The 15,720-nt window shown below is 28.6% G+C and overlaps 1 protein-coding gene across 1 annotated transcript in view; it reads right to left on the bottom strand.

Annotated features, from left to right (window-relative positions):
* The window catches only part of Ac3 (Adenylate cyclase 3), a 146,959-nt gene that overhangs the window by 91,295 nt on the left and 39,944 nt on the right, over positions 1-15,720 (bottom strand). The gene's annotated exons all lie outside the window — the stretch shown is intronic.

Below are 15,720 nucleotides of genomic sequence, written 5' to 3'. Positions count from 1 at the left end.
ATTAACATGGAAATATTTGGAGCTACTATGCTATATTTTCGAGTCTTTAGTACATTTGTAGATGTTTTTGACTGCTACTTGTACTTTTTCTACTGCCTTAGACACATATGAAACTTTTGCCATCTATGTCATATGCAAATGTTACAAGTAATGTTTCTTCTTTCATTGGGATATCAGAAGTGTAGAGGAGAAATAGAACTGGCCCCAAGACATTACCCCATGAAACTCCGAATAGGTTTGTGTTTAGAATTCCCCTTCATGGGAATTTTCTTTCGAAAAGATATGGTTACAGCAGTCGACAGTAATTCCTCGTTAACAATTTGCTGATTTTACAGATTAATCCGAAATATCATAACCGGTCAAGGGCTTGTGAGATGTTCAGGAATATTGCAGAGCTTTATTTCATTTCTTCGAATACCTTTTTAACATCAACAGAGTAACTCTATGCACTTGGTCGATTATCGAGTGATGATTTCGAAATTCAAACTGGATATATGGTATTCTTATAAATAGTTTAATACATTTTAACAACTTGTTCTGCCGGTTTGTCAGGTTTTTTAAGTATAACTATTCGAGAAACCTTGAGACATTTCGGAAAATGGTTCAGTCTCAAAAAGGCATTGAATATATAAGTCAACATAATTATTGCTTTTCGTGGCAGCTTTTTTAATAACCCAGGTAAAATATCATGAATTCCAAGAGCCTCTTTAGGACTAAAGTTGTTGTTAATTTATATGGCAACCTCGGAGAAATTAGATTTACAGCATTGGGCTGATAAACAGGATTTATATCTATTGTAGATTTTATATAATTCGGTTGGAATACGTTAGCTAAATGTTCTGCGAATAATTCAGCTTTACGCCATATAAAATATATGAATGATTAATATTTAAAATATATATGAATAAATTCGCTTTAAAAAACATTTTAAAAAAAATACTTTTCTCCAAAACTTCAAAAATCATAATCTCATACAACTCATAGAAAATCAAGATGACCAAATGAAGTCACAAAGTTGATATAAGGCTTATTCAATAACGTTTTAGTGTAACTTATTTTGTTTGTATCTATTGACATCTAAACACCAAAATTGCAAAAGACAACCAATGTACCGATTTGGATATTTGGACATTTTATACAATTTGCTGCTTTTCTCTTACCTGTGAACGTTAAATATCAAAATCAATACCAGAATTTTACCGTGATAAACGAAAAAGACTTTAATTACTATACTATAGATATAATATATGAATCAATGTAATATGATGTTTATATAAAGTTTCATATAATAAATATAATATTTCATAAAGTTTTCTCAATATTAACTTTTTAATTGAACTGTTTTAAGATATGTTCTGCTAACAAGTTCGCCAATATATATTTTTTTAATTTCAGGTTTTTATTTACATTGTAATTTAGTTTTGATATCGCTTTATTGAATATAAGCAGAAATAAGCAATTTTCTATCCCATTATTCTTCTAAACAAACAAATGTTAGGTAGTATATTTTGCAACATTTTACACATACAATTTATATTATACATATAATTTATATTTATATATACAATTTATATATTACACACAAATATAAAGGTTTCTATACCTTTCCCGAGCTATCTTGTACATTAATAAATGCACTTGATATTTTGGATTCCTTACCACAAACTCGATTCCAATCCGTAATTAAAGTCTGAACAAGACTTACAAAATTAAGGTTCCCTTCTAGCTTACGGCTTTTAATTGCAAATAAATATTTTTTTACAGGAGAAAACGGAACTTCTTGGATTTGAAGTGATTCGTTATAATCCTGTTCTAAAAGAAACAAAAACTTATATTTGTTGTAAACGGTTTAGTAATGATATTTTATATAATGAACCAATACTGCGAATGATTTAATATAATTAAAATATTCAACAAATTATAAATAAAATATCCAATATAACATTCTCATCTACAACATAAAATTAAATTAATAAATATTTATTGGTATTCTCTGTAGGGGTTTAAAATCAAAAAGTCACTTGCAGCATCTCTGAAATGGTTTTATTCTAATCTGTCTGACATTTTCCGGTTCTGTTGTAAACAGATCACGAAAGTTTTCTGTGATTTTCTGTTCAAAACGGATATTATATTTCTGTAGAAACATTTAAAATAAGTTATAAGTTCAAACTTTAAATGATAATATATTTATTATAGTGGAATAATATATAAATGTAAAAATATGAACTTAATATTGCTAATTAATTAGTACGATAATAATACGAGAAAGTTTCATTAAACCAGTTAATAAGACAGGACTGCAAATGAAAATGAATATAACATTTTTGAATATTAATAACCTTGCAAAAAAATTCAGTTGTACGCAAGCATAAACCAATATGTGTAGTAATAGTTTTCAAAAATATGATTATACCTGTACTATGAACATATTTTCAAGCATATATTTTTCTCTAAATTATTTCTTCATATTTGAATACAACTGGAGCAAGCAGCAGATCATAGATAACAGAATTAATATTATTTATATAGTGTGAATTATTAATAATTTATATAGTGTAATAAGAACTATAAACTTATTACGACACGAACATGTAGAGTGTATATTAGTATTATGAATTTGTTTTATAACTATCTTAAAAATAATTACTTATTAAACCTGCCTTATATAACCTGATAAAGTATATTCATATTTACTTACACGTACTTTTAGATAACAAATATAAATTTCCTTTTAGAAACTTATTGAAGTATCGCAAAACATATATATATCTCATTTCTCCTCTCGCAAGCTCTATAATATTTCAATCGATAAGTTGCCCGACGATGTTCTTTGGTAGTCCCCAAAATAATTGACATTGTTATGCGTCTAAAATAAATTTATTATAAGTTCGCCTTATCCTTTGATGCCGTCCTTAGGTTACCCCTAAATTTTATTTAACCGATAATTTTCCTTGCTCCCCGGTTCCTTTAGAAGCTTCGTTAAAAAATGTGATTTTTAATCAAAAGGATATAGAATTCGTTTTTAATCAAATATCTATTTAATATATTTAATCTATATATATATATATATATATATATATATATATATATATATATATATATATATATATATATATATATATAAAGTAACCATTTCGTCGATTGTCCAAAAATGAAACTTTCTCGCGTATTAATCGTAGGTGTTTTGTCGATCTGACGAAGATATTGGCAATTGGCATCCAATCTAGCACTATTTTTAACATTTTGACTAAATTATGCTAACGAAGATACGTTTGTGATTCTTGGAAGATAAAATGATCAATGAAATGAATAAATAAATGATCTGCAGTTGGTAGTGGTAACAGCGCTCCTAGTAAATGATAAATGTATCCTTTTATCTGCAATTATTTAAAATATTGTTACTTCTGATGCAAGTTTAAATGTTACTAAAAAACTTTTATGGCATAACATCTTTAAAGTGGCCATGAAATTTTCCTGTATTACTATTATATTTTTCAGTGTAGCCAAAAAGTAGTTAAAATTATGTCCCTTCACAGAAGCGTAGTGGATCTGGTGGTGGCCCCGATTGTGCCAATTTCGATTTTCCACCAGCACAACAAAACCCATTGGATTGACCGCTGTATTTTAATGTGACTGATTGTTACTGATTTTTAAGTAAATGTTTAGCACCATAATCTATTTCCAGATCACATTGAATGCCCCTTTCTTAAATACAGGAGCATTGAGTCACTCAATTTCATTGGGTCAAACTATAACAAACCCTATTCACTTCATTTCTAGTCATTTTTAAAAGCAATTGTGACATGCCAACACGATCATTAACATTTTCTGAGTGTCGCTACAGATCAGTGCGGTAAAATAGTGCACATTTTGATGACTTCGACAACCTAAGTTAGGACATTTTTTCCTTTACATTGTTAATAAAAAGTAAAGAATGTTCTCGCGCACTAATTTGTGACTAAATTATATCACATGTAAAATGTATTTACAAAGTATACATTACCATCAATAATCAACTACATATTTCAACACTATTCTTGATCAATGCTTCGACTGCAATTAGAATACGATTCGAAATTACCATTTTAACATCGTCGTATCATTTTTGATATATTTTTCATTATTTTTTACTTAATTTTCACGTTATCTATTTGATTTACCTATCAGAAAACACCGCTAAATTTAATATATTTATCACAAAATAAATTTCCGAACTTGATGGCACTTACATCAGTATAACTTTATATGGAAAGAAAAATTGTTGTCCTTAATATTTTTCTCGCAATTATTCTATATTTTCTCACTATATCAATATATGTCAAATTTTATAAATTACTATATAGATTTCAAATATCTATGTATTCAAAATTCCTTCTTATGTTACAGTTTTTTTTATTCTTAATATGCTATATGCCGATAATAATAAGAAATATTCTAACGCTATATCAGCCTGTACCAATACGTACTAGCCTGTAACAGCCTTTCTAATATTAGCAAAAATGTCTAAGCAATATAGCAAAATCATTAACATAATACAATAAAACATAATACATTAAATACATCTACATATCCACATATTTGCAGTAAACTACGCCGAGCAGGGCAACATTAAGAGAAAGCATCAGGAAGTATCTTAACAGCAGATTTTCTCATATTTGAGACGTTTGGACAAGAAACTAACGTAGACATCGAACCACCGTCGTCGGCATTAAGCCACTTCAGAAGATATCCGGTCTAACCCAGCCTGGGTGCTGGGCGTGGCTGGGATGGTTATTTCTTCTCGGATTTTCCACTATTACCTACAAAAACAATTAAAATCACAAACATAAAGTACATTCTACCTACAGCAGGATTCTAACCCACGACTATGGCAACAGTAAGAGTCCGTCCTATCGCCTTAACCACTGTGCCACTAAGTCGGTTTTTCTGTTTTTTTATAAACAAACTTTTAATACCTACTGTCAGTTTTATATAACTTTAATAATATCCAAAATATCAGTCAGTGTTAAGTAAATATTAATCAATATGTTACATAAATAATTAACACATTAAACCTTGCATATTAATTATAATTAAATGTAGTTTACTAATAAAATAATTGTATTTAATTATGGAAATAATTGGATATATGTAATAGCATTGAATCATAATAGTATTGCATGGGGCATTGTTACAGAAAGCTCATTAATTTCACAAAATAATCCAAATTTAATATGTACACTACAAATATTCTACATATACAGAAAAATATATAACATTTATAAATTTAAATACCTAATAATAAATATAACGCAATAATAACAACAAATTCAAACCTCTAAAACACAATTAAATACAATAAGTTCGAGCAATTAGTAAAATAGAGAAAGAAAGAGTATATTTTCTTTATTAAACTAGATTTATTCTGGACATTTTAAAGACACAACAAGTGTGTAACCCAATGGAACAAAAAAACATTCGAGTGTAACATTAACAAGCACTAAAAGCATAGAAATATGCGTCATTACAACATAATAGGTGAAATTTGGCACCATCGCCATGATCGTGAATCAAAACAATAGCTTCTCACAATATAATAGAAATATAAAATAATTGCATTTTGATGGAATCAGCTTGTTGCACAGCAAAAGCATGTTTAATCCTAAATAGCATACTGTTTGATAGTTTTTAATGAATCAAAGACTATTGTTGGTCACGTTAAATGTGTTTCTTTCTTGTTTCTATATCTTCGATATATTTGCTTTTGTCTGCTTATTATCTTATTTATTACATATTATGAGTGTTTGGAGTGCATAAAATTCAGTTATGAGTAACTAAAGTATTTGGAAGAAGATATTATCTTCTTCTTTCCAAATCCGTTCCAAAGTTTACATATGTGGCGTTACTGAAAACAAAAATTAAAAGGCTCCAATAACAGTTCATTAGTGAGCTATCACATAAGCATGCGCAAGAAAATACAAATTATAACTAGTAAAATAATGAACTTAGATTATTACTGTCTGGATTGTCCGGATCAATTATATGAAAATTAGAAAAATAAACCATTAAGTCGATTCTTAACCATAAACAACAATATTAAATTAGCATACCTAATACACAGCCCAGAAGAATTAGTGAATTAATTTATTTAATCATTTTTTGAACAGCTTATTCGCCAAATTTCATCTAATTTTGGTTCCTTTAATTCCTCAAAAATTAAGAAGCGTTATGTAAGAGAAATGGGGAATTCGTAAATTTGAAGATCATTAAAATATGTATATTGATATTCAAGAACATTGTACAGCAAGATAAAGATGCAAAAATTTTAAAGATATCAATACATTAGAAATTGCTGAACATCTTATTGAATATAAACCAAAATGATTGTATTTGAGGTCATTTATTTAAAATTTTAAATGAAATGGAACAGCTTTTAATAGCTTATATACTTTCGATATTAAAATCTCGTCGTTAAAACATTACTTACAATTCTTTAGTGTTTTCACAAAGTACTTTATTATTTTCTACGACTAGGTCGTAAATTATTGACGACGCCATGAGACTGCAATGAATTTATTACAATACAGTCAACTTTCTAACTTAACTTTCGGCTTAGATCGAAAATCTCCTTTGTAATCGTTAAAGTTCTTTTTACTCGGTTTTCAAAAGAACACTTTACTTTTACCCACCTTTAAAGAACATAATTTAGTTTTTCAATAAAACGGAAACATATATTTATCGATAGCTTAACTACTAATTCTATTCATATATAATGAATTATTTTATTTTACTTTATAAATATCCATTATTTTAATATCCATTATTATTAAATATCTATTATTTTTCCATTATTTTAACGTTTACTAGTTTACTACTTACGCTTCAGTTTACTACTATGTACATATATATATATATATATATATATATATATATATATATATATATATATATATATATATATATATATATATATATATATATATATATATATATATATATATATATATATATATATATATACATATATATATATATATATATATATAATTATAAAATAATTTGATTGGCTTCCCTATAGTTTAGGGAATAATAGTGTGATGTGTTATATTGGTGGCGGTACAGATTTTGATTTTTAAACTGTAGTGAACAAGCTATTGTACTGGTAGAGAGAAAATGTGAGGAGAGCAGAAATTGGAAGTAATTACTACTTAGTAGTAACAATAATAAGAGGGTTTTTTCTCTCGGTCTAAGTAGAAAACAATAGGAACGTGGAAATTACAAAACAAATAATTCGTAGAAATCTACAAATACACTGAAAATTTTAAAGAAAATGATGATCAATTATTAGCAATGAAAAAAAACATAAACAGGTACAGCAAGGCAGTGGTTTGGGTCATGTTAGCAACCTTAGCAACTACATATATATATATATATATATATATATATATATATATATATATATGACATGCCACAAACATGACAGAAACAGAAAATGTTACTATAGCTATATTTGCTGATGACACTGTGATATGTGCTATTGGAAACAATATACATTCAGCCAACAAAGTGGGCATTTCAGTCATATTAGTTTATATATTTATAAAGTTGCCTCGCACAGTTTATTAACTTAGCTTTTTATTATTTTAAACATGGCTTTATTCGTTATGTACTTTAAATTAACAACTAGATCTCAGAAATTCAGTGATGCTTTTACCAATTTTTTATATTTATGTATATACAGAAATATAATGTTTCTGATTAATAATTTGTAAAATTTGCAATTTTCAAATATTACCCAGGAAAAACATTTCTCTCTTACTTCGATTTTCTGTAGTGTTTTGTCAAGAACCACGTCGAAATGTGGAGCCATCTCATAATAAATGTATTACATTAGAAAAATATGTCAAATAAAAATAGAACTACATGTTTCTCTGGTAATATTATATATATTTTTAATATTTCCTCTCTATATGATACATGTTGTCCTTCTATAGTTTTTTCTGTATTTATTAAATACCATAGTTGGCCAGACGAGATTAAAATTTAATGAGTGTTCATTAAAAAAGTTCATATTTATGATAAATATGAATTATGCTACAATTAATATGGTAGTGTCACAAAACCGCCATATTACGTACCTCACATTTTATGATAAAAATGTACAATTAGGAAAATTAAAAGTGGTGTAAGAAGAAAGTATAAGTATATTGGGATAAAATAACTCTACATTATAAGATAAAAAGAACAATATACCAGCAGAAATTAATGAATGGCAATTGAAACAACAATTAAAATATAAATTATGGATTTTGTGTTTTGTGGTTTAACCTAAAAAAGCTATATAAGTATATTTTCAAAGGAATATCAGCAAAATATATATATTAACTTTAAACTAATTAATATCCATTACAGGTGCTTAATATATAGGCCTATAGGAAGTATTGAATCAAAGTATGTACATATCAATCAAATAGTAACAATATTTATTATAATCGTTCGTATATCATAAACCTAAAGACTATAAAACGTAACAATATTTTTATAAGTACAAAGAAATATGTTCTGTTCAAAAAATTCCATCGTCCTCGTTGACAACATAAGAATAAACATATTGGCATAGCCGGAATATTTCTGTCAGGGCCTGGTTATATCTACTGCCTTTTATTGAAGCTGTTGTTACCGTGTCATTGAATATTTATGCGAGATCAGTCTACGTTACGCTGCCAAAATATTGTATTCCCACATGCTTCAAAAATTTGTTGGGGTCTAAAAATAGAAGATATTTCTGATTTAATATTCAATTATTTTATTATCATTTTCATCCTTCCATATCTTTTGCTTAAAATTGTGAGATTTAAAAATTAATTTTAGTTATATATAATTTATATTATTATCACAATTAACAAATATATAATATCAATTTCTAATATAATCAATTATATTCTTATCTTTATTAATTGAAAAATAGATCAAGTTTAAACATGCATTATATTAAAAAAAAACTACAATCTGAACAAGTAATGATCCAACGAATACTTTTGTGTTTTAATTTAAATTACTACAAATAAAAACACTAACACTCTTTGCACTGCTCAGCTTTTGCTTCAACAATACACTACACCAGCTCAGGGGGTCCAAATCTCTGAAATCATTGAGTAAGGTCATGATTCTTATGTGCGTTCTTATTCTTATGCATTCTTAGGTATGAATTCATTACTAAATTATGACTTCATATCTGAATAATATATGTCTCTATGAGTTTAAGAATTTGTTATAGAGGGTAGAATTTCTTCCAGACAACCAAAACATGTTTCTAAGCTTAATATCTAATTCTTTTTTTTTTCCTTCTTCGCACCAGCTCTCCTGTATAATTTGGTGCTCAATGGCATTCCCAAATTTATTGCTACATTAACATATGGCACTTAAATATTATTTATTCTTACAGATATGTGCTGATTTATTTTATATCTGAAATTCAGGTTCACAGATTTAGTCACGTTCAATTTGATTCGCCATTGCCTGGTCCAACTTTTGGTTTTTTTTTTGCTGACCTTTACAATTTTATTGCTACTTCTTCATGATATTTACATACAATTACTAGAGCAGTATCTTTAGCAAAAGTGGTCACTGTGTTATGTTGCAACTGAGAAGGAATATATCCGCCGTATGTCACTCCTTCTTTTATTTCATTTATTTTCGAGTGGGCATCTTCAATACATCCTGAAGTGAAGCAAAGAAATTCTGTTCGAAGTTAATTTCAAGTAATGCCATATTAAGTATAAATTTAATGCCATACTAGGTAGGAAACAATAGGAACGTGGCAATTACAAAACAAATCACTCTTAGAAATCTATAAATGCACTGAAAATTCGAAAGAAAATGATGATCAATTATTAGCAATGAAAGAACCATAAACAGGTACCGCAAGGCAGTGGTTTGGGTCATGTTAGCAACTTTAGCAACTCTATATATATGACATGCCACAAACAGAAAATGTTACTGTAGCTATATTTGCTGATGACACTGTGATATGTGCTATTGGAAACAATATATATTCAGCCTACAAAATGGGCGTTTAAGTCATATTAGCTTATATTTTTATAAAGTTTATAAAAACGCACAGTTTATTAACTCAACTTTTTATTATTTTATACATGGCTTTATTCGTTAGGTATTTTAAATTAACAACTAGATTTCAGAAATTCAGTGATGCTTTTACCAATTTTACCAATCATTTATATAATTTTATAATTCAGGAGGAATATATCCGCCATATGTTACTCCTTTTATTTCATTTAATTTCGAGTGGGCATCCTCAATACATCATGAAGTGAAGCAAGGAAATTCTGTTCCAAGTTAATTTCAAGTAATGCCATATTTCCCATTAAAAAGTATACTCAAAAAAGTATAAAACAAAATATTAAAAAATATTGTTACGAATAGATTCCAAGATTATCAATGATACGTTAAGACTATTGTACTCTCAAGAAATAGGAACAAGTGATCAACCAATAATATGAGTGTTCTGACAATCCCATTCAGGGAAAGTCTCAAGAACCAAGCCCAAAGTTAAAACTGGCTTTTATATTTTAACAAGCTGACCCAATAGACATTTCCTGTCTGAGCTATGAGTATTCAATTCGAACTGGAATAAATAATTTAAAAATATAGTGTTTATTGTAATGCTACCATACCTGGCCTACCATAGTAAAACACATTTTTTTGCAAATTTTTTTTTATTCAACATAATTCCCTTCAAGGGTGGTAGACTGATTATAGCGACCCTCCAAATTTTTAATACTATTTTTCTAGTACGATTTGTCCTTTACCTCAAAATGGGCCTCAGTGTTCCAGCGAGTATTCTTTTGAAATCTGAGAACAGGAAATAGTCCAATTCATGGATTTTTGCCATCGTTTTCACTGACTTGTGACACGGTGCATTGTCTTGGTGAAGGAGCACTATCTTTTTCTTCAAAGGCGGCCGTTTTTCGGCCAATTCATCCTTCAAACGGTCCAGTTACGCTATGTAAAATTCGCTGTTGATAGTCCTTCCTTTTTTAAGGTAATCAATGAAAATTATTCCATGCGTATCTAAAAATACAGACGCCATAACATCGCCATACAGATTTCGGAATGAAATGATGGAACCATGTTTCATCCATTGTCACATATCGACGCAAAAACTCGGATTTGTTACACTTGATTATCATCAAACACCGCTCTGAATCATCAACTCGTCGTTGTTTTTGCTCAAAAGTGAGATTGCACGGCACCAACTTTGCACAGAGCTTTCTCATACCCTAATATTCGCAAATCATATAATGTACACGTTCATTTGATATCTTTGGAGCGTTTGCTATTTCATTCAATTTCAATTTACGCTCATTCAAAATGATTTTGTGGATTTTTTCAATGTTTTCTTCGGTAACAACCTCTTTTGGGCGTCCACTACGTTTACCGCCTTCGGTGCTCATTTCACCACGTCTAAACTTAGCATACCAATCCTTGATGGTTGATTTTCCTGGGGCAGTATCCGGAAACTCGGCGTCAGGCCAAGTTTTTGCTTCAACTGTATTTTTTTCAATCAAAAAGCAATATTTTATCAACACGCGATATTTTTTTTCCATTTTTTCACAATAACAAAAGTTGATTCACTCAAAAGCTTATAATTCACAAAATAATGGTCCGACAGCTGTTAAATTTATACACGCATCTTTTAGGTTAGGGCTACCTAAAATATATATAGTTTTAATTCTAGTAGTGCCATCTATGTGTCAGGCTGGGGACATTTCAATTGATGATCTGTTAAATAATGTTTATGGTTTTATCTCTTTTAAACAAAAAAATTCACAATGGAATTAATTTTAATTGAGGAAATGTTTACCAACAAAGGACCAATAAAATTAGGAATGACAACGTCCAATTGATAACGCATTTAATCAAGAGTTCAGACGCGAAATATAATATTATTCCGAGGTATTGAGAGAAGCCATTTAAAGAAGTCTTCCCTTTTTAAATCAGCAACAAAAATGCTACCTTCATGTTCATGAAGGTAGTGAACAAATGTTTTCAATATCATTGATTTTGGCACGAATTTGATCACAAAATGGAATTGCACTTGCACTTAGTTCATCAAGTATTGCAGGTACGTGTAACACGTGTTAGTTTATGAAAACTGAGTAAAAATTGATATTAAAATAAACTTTTAATATAAGGCATGATTGCGATGAACAAAAAACTCTCTCAACTAAGTCAAAACTGAATAAACATTCAGATCGAATAAACTGTGCACTAAGAAATTAATAAATACAATTTGATCGATGTATGTCGATGCAAATGTTAAACGATATTTGCTAAACTGCCAAACGAGCGAGGTTTAAATACCCGCTAAGTTTTCTAAAACTATCCAATTTTCTACGCAAACTTTCTCATTTTTGTAGCCACAAGAACCTTCTGTGAAGTATTGGAGAATTAAAAAAGGCATGAACGAAATCGTAAAACTCGTTGGCAAGTTATGGCATGACATACAGGAATTCATTTCTGTAGGTATAGACTTAGACTGAACAGAATTTTTAGAATGTTTTAGCATTTTTTATTGATCTGTAGTTTATAAAATTGTTGTAATGGAACTTAAAGCACTGTATGGGACTATTTGTGTTGATAATTGTCAACATCAGTCTTGGTTGCAGTTTTCATCAAGAAATATTTCGTAATTCAAAATTCGTAAATCATCTAACTCAAGTCACTTTTAGAACTCTTATGATACTGATTTAATAGTAAACGCTTTCTTCTGATGACAAAATTAAATGGTCAAAAATGCTTCTTATTGCTAATCCAATATATAACAAATAATTAATAGAAATCCATGTTTTGTTAAACCTTTTTAACAAACAATTTGTTTTCTTCTTCAAAATGAATAATTTGGGAGCTTCAGTCAGGATACTATGTTGGTTATAACTAGTGTTGGGAACAATCGACTGAAATCGACTATCAACTGTTCAGTAATTGGCTACTTTTTACTACTGACTATTTCAGTCGCTATTTTTGGTTCGACTGTTTTTACTAGTAACTGTTTTCAGTCGCTATTTTCGGTCCGACTGATTTTATTACTATTTACTATCGACTGTTTCAGTTGTTTACTTTTAGTTACTATTTTCGGTTCTACTAGTTCATTCGACTGTTTTTTAACAATCTGGCTGTGTCGTCCTAGCCGCGACCTTGAAAGTAATGCGCCAAATTTATGCTTATATAGATTTATATTTAATATATGTGGTTTTATGTTTTTTTGTAGTTTGCTTGTAAATAACTATATATTTTAAATTAATATAGTAGCATTTTGGAATGCTAGTTTTCGAGGACAAAAAAATTAAATTGTAAATGATAAATAGTAAGACACTTTTACTGGCATAATAGATAATATTTTGGACTGGTATAATAGGTAATACTTTTTTGATAAACTTCCACGATTTTTGTCCAAGCGTCTTGTTTGTCGAAACATTTTTCCTAAAATCTTGAAAACTAAAATTAACTTAAAATAAATTGCATAGATCCAAAAGATTTGAAGAATTTTTACAGTAGCAGTTGTTAAATTTCTTTTAAAAATATTAACCATAAAGAAGTGAATAAAGTATATTAAATATTTGTAATAAATACATTTTCTGATAGGAAAACTCTACTTTAATATTCAACAATTTATTTTGATGGCTATTAAAAAGAGCACCACATTTTTTATTTGTTAACAAATGGAATATCTTAACAGAATGTGTTCAACTTTAAAAGCCCATTGAAATAATGACCACCGAGTTATCTGGTGAAAGATATCCCAACGATGTCTTTAATTATACGGTTAATAAGAGGACTGCAACATTCCATCAAATCCAGGATTTTAACATGTGAATGGGGAAAAAATTACAAAATTGTCTATTAGATATCATCAATAAAAGACTGGCAATTTTAGAAATGAACACGATATACGGGAAATCCACATTTTTAGATCCTAGATTTAAAAAAGCAGGATTTGGCATCGTAAATAATGCTGAGGCGATACAAAAATTTATCATAAAAGAGGTATCTTCCATTCTAACTTCAAAAAATACAAATATAGTTCCACAACTCGGAATTCGAGACAAAACTACTGACCAAGAATATATTGACATCTAGAGATATTTTCTAGAGATATTTTGATTAAATGGCTAGAATGAAAGAAGTATTACTCCAAGTACTGCAGCAACTTTGCAGATTTAGCAGTATTTGAAAATTCCATTAATTGGGCGTTTAAAAAATCCATTGGATTTTTGGCAAACCCATAAAATGAAACTACGTGAATTATATCAGTTACACGTAAAATATTCCTCTATACCCGCAACATCTGTCCCCTGGGAACGAGTTTTTTCAAATTTTGGGCAAATAATTAACAATCAAAGAAATCGCCCCACGGGAGAAAAATTGAACATGATAATATTCGCAGTAATTTAAAAATATTTCCGTTTAAAAATAAACAAAACTTTTATTTAAAAAGGGCTTGGTAGTTATTGTACGATCATTTTTAGGTTCATCATGAATTAGATTTTTCAATGATTATGAATGGTTATTGAAAATATTTACTTTTTAGGTTTTATTTAAGTTGTATTGTACTATTTATATTTATTATGCTATGTTATTTAAAAATAGTAATTAATATATTAAAACACGATAACACATTTGTGATGTTATTATTCCATTCCTTTTTACACATCCACAGAACATTCAGTATAAAAGTAATACAACTTCCTTTAAAATTATATTATTTATTACATGATAATATAAATTAGTAATTTTTTTCCTTTTCTTTTTTAAAGTTATCATGTGAATGAGTATATATACACCTCTGTCTCGATTATACTACCATTGGAGAATAAAAAAACATTTAAAATTAACTGCTCCAAGCATTTATCTCCGTCCTTTCCAATCTCACATTTTACACAGACAAGAATTCGTACATCTTCGTCTGACATTACGAATTGAAAAAAACAGTCGAACCGTGCATTTGACTGAAAATAGTAATTATTATTTTCAGTTGCTATTTTTTTGACTATCGACTGTTTCGACTGTTTTCAGTCGATAGTTCCCAACACTAGTTATAACGTAGATTATTTTCAAACGATTCCAATCCAAAAGTGTAAATACTATCCGATATTTACATATTGTTCCAAAAAAATAAAAATAAAAATTGTTTTATACAAGTGTTGAAAAATTTAATGAAAAATTAAATTAAAATTAATTATTACGTAAAAGAAAAGTCTATTTTCATACTTCTTATTTTAGTATTAGCTTGATTAGATCGAGCACTTTTCTAAGCCAAACTGACAATGCTAATTCGATTGTTTTTCAAACTACTTCAGGAGAGAAACCGTGACCTGTCATCGCCAAACGTGCCAGCAAAAAGAAATCGATAATACGAAAAGCAATTTATCACGTTCTGACATATTTAAAATGTATCTAAGAGCCAATAGTTTCTCTATGGATATTTAATACTTTCGTAATTTTAATAAATCAGTTTTGCATTCTATTTTATTAAGTAATGAACGACATTAATTACATTTTCAGTACCATTCAACTTCAATGGTTTCTCTATAATAAAATTATAAAGCCATCCAGCAAATCAAAATAGAAGTTGAAAGAATTAAGTATAAACATTAGTAAATTGTGACAGTAAAAATTAGTAAAAAGTCCATATTGACAGAACTAATTAGCCAGATATAA

This window comes from Rhynchophorus ferrugineus, unplaced genomic scaffold (assembly GCF_030347505.1).
Source record: "Rhynchophorus ferrugineus isolate W39M unplaced genomic scaffold, kcgeb_rfMv2 rfM3, whole genome shotgun sequence".
In the NCBI taxonomy this organism is placed as follows: domain Eukaryota; kingdom Metazoa; phylum Arthropoda; class Insecta; order Coleoptera; family Curculionidae; genus Rhynchophorus; species Rhynchophorus ferrugineus.
The sequence above is the reverse complement of the archived record's forward strand: the minus strand, read 5'-3'. Positions and strand labels throughout refer to the sequence as shown.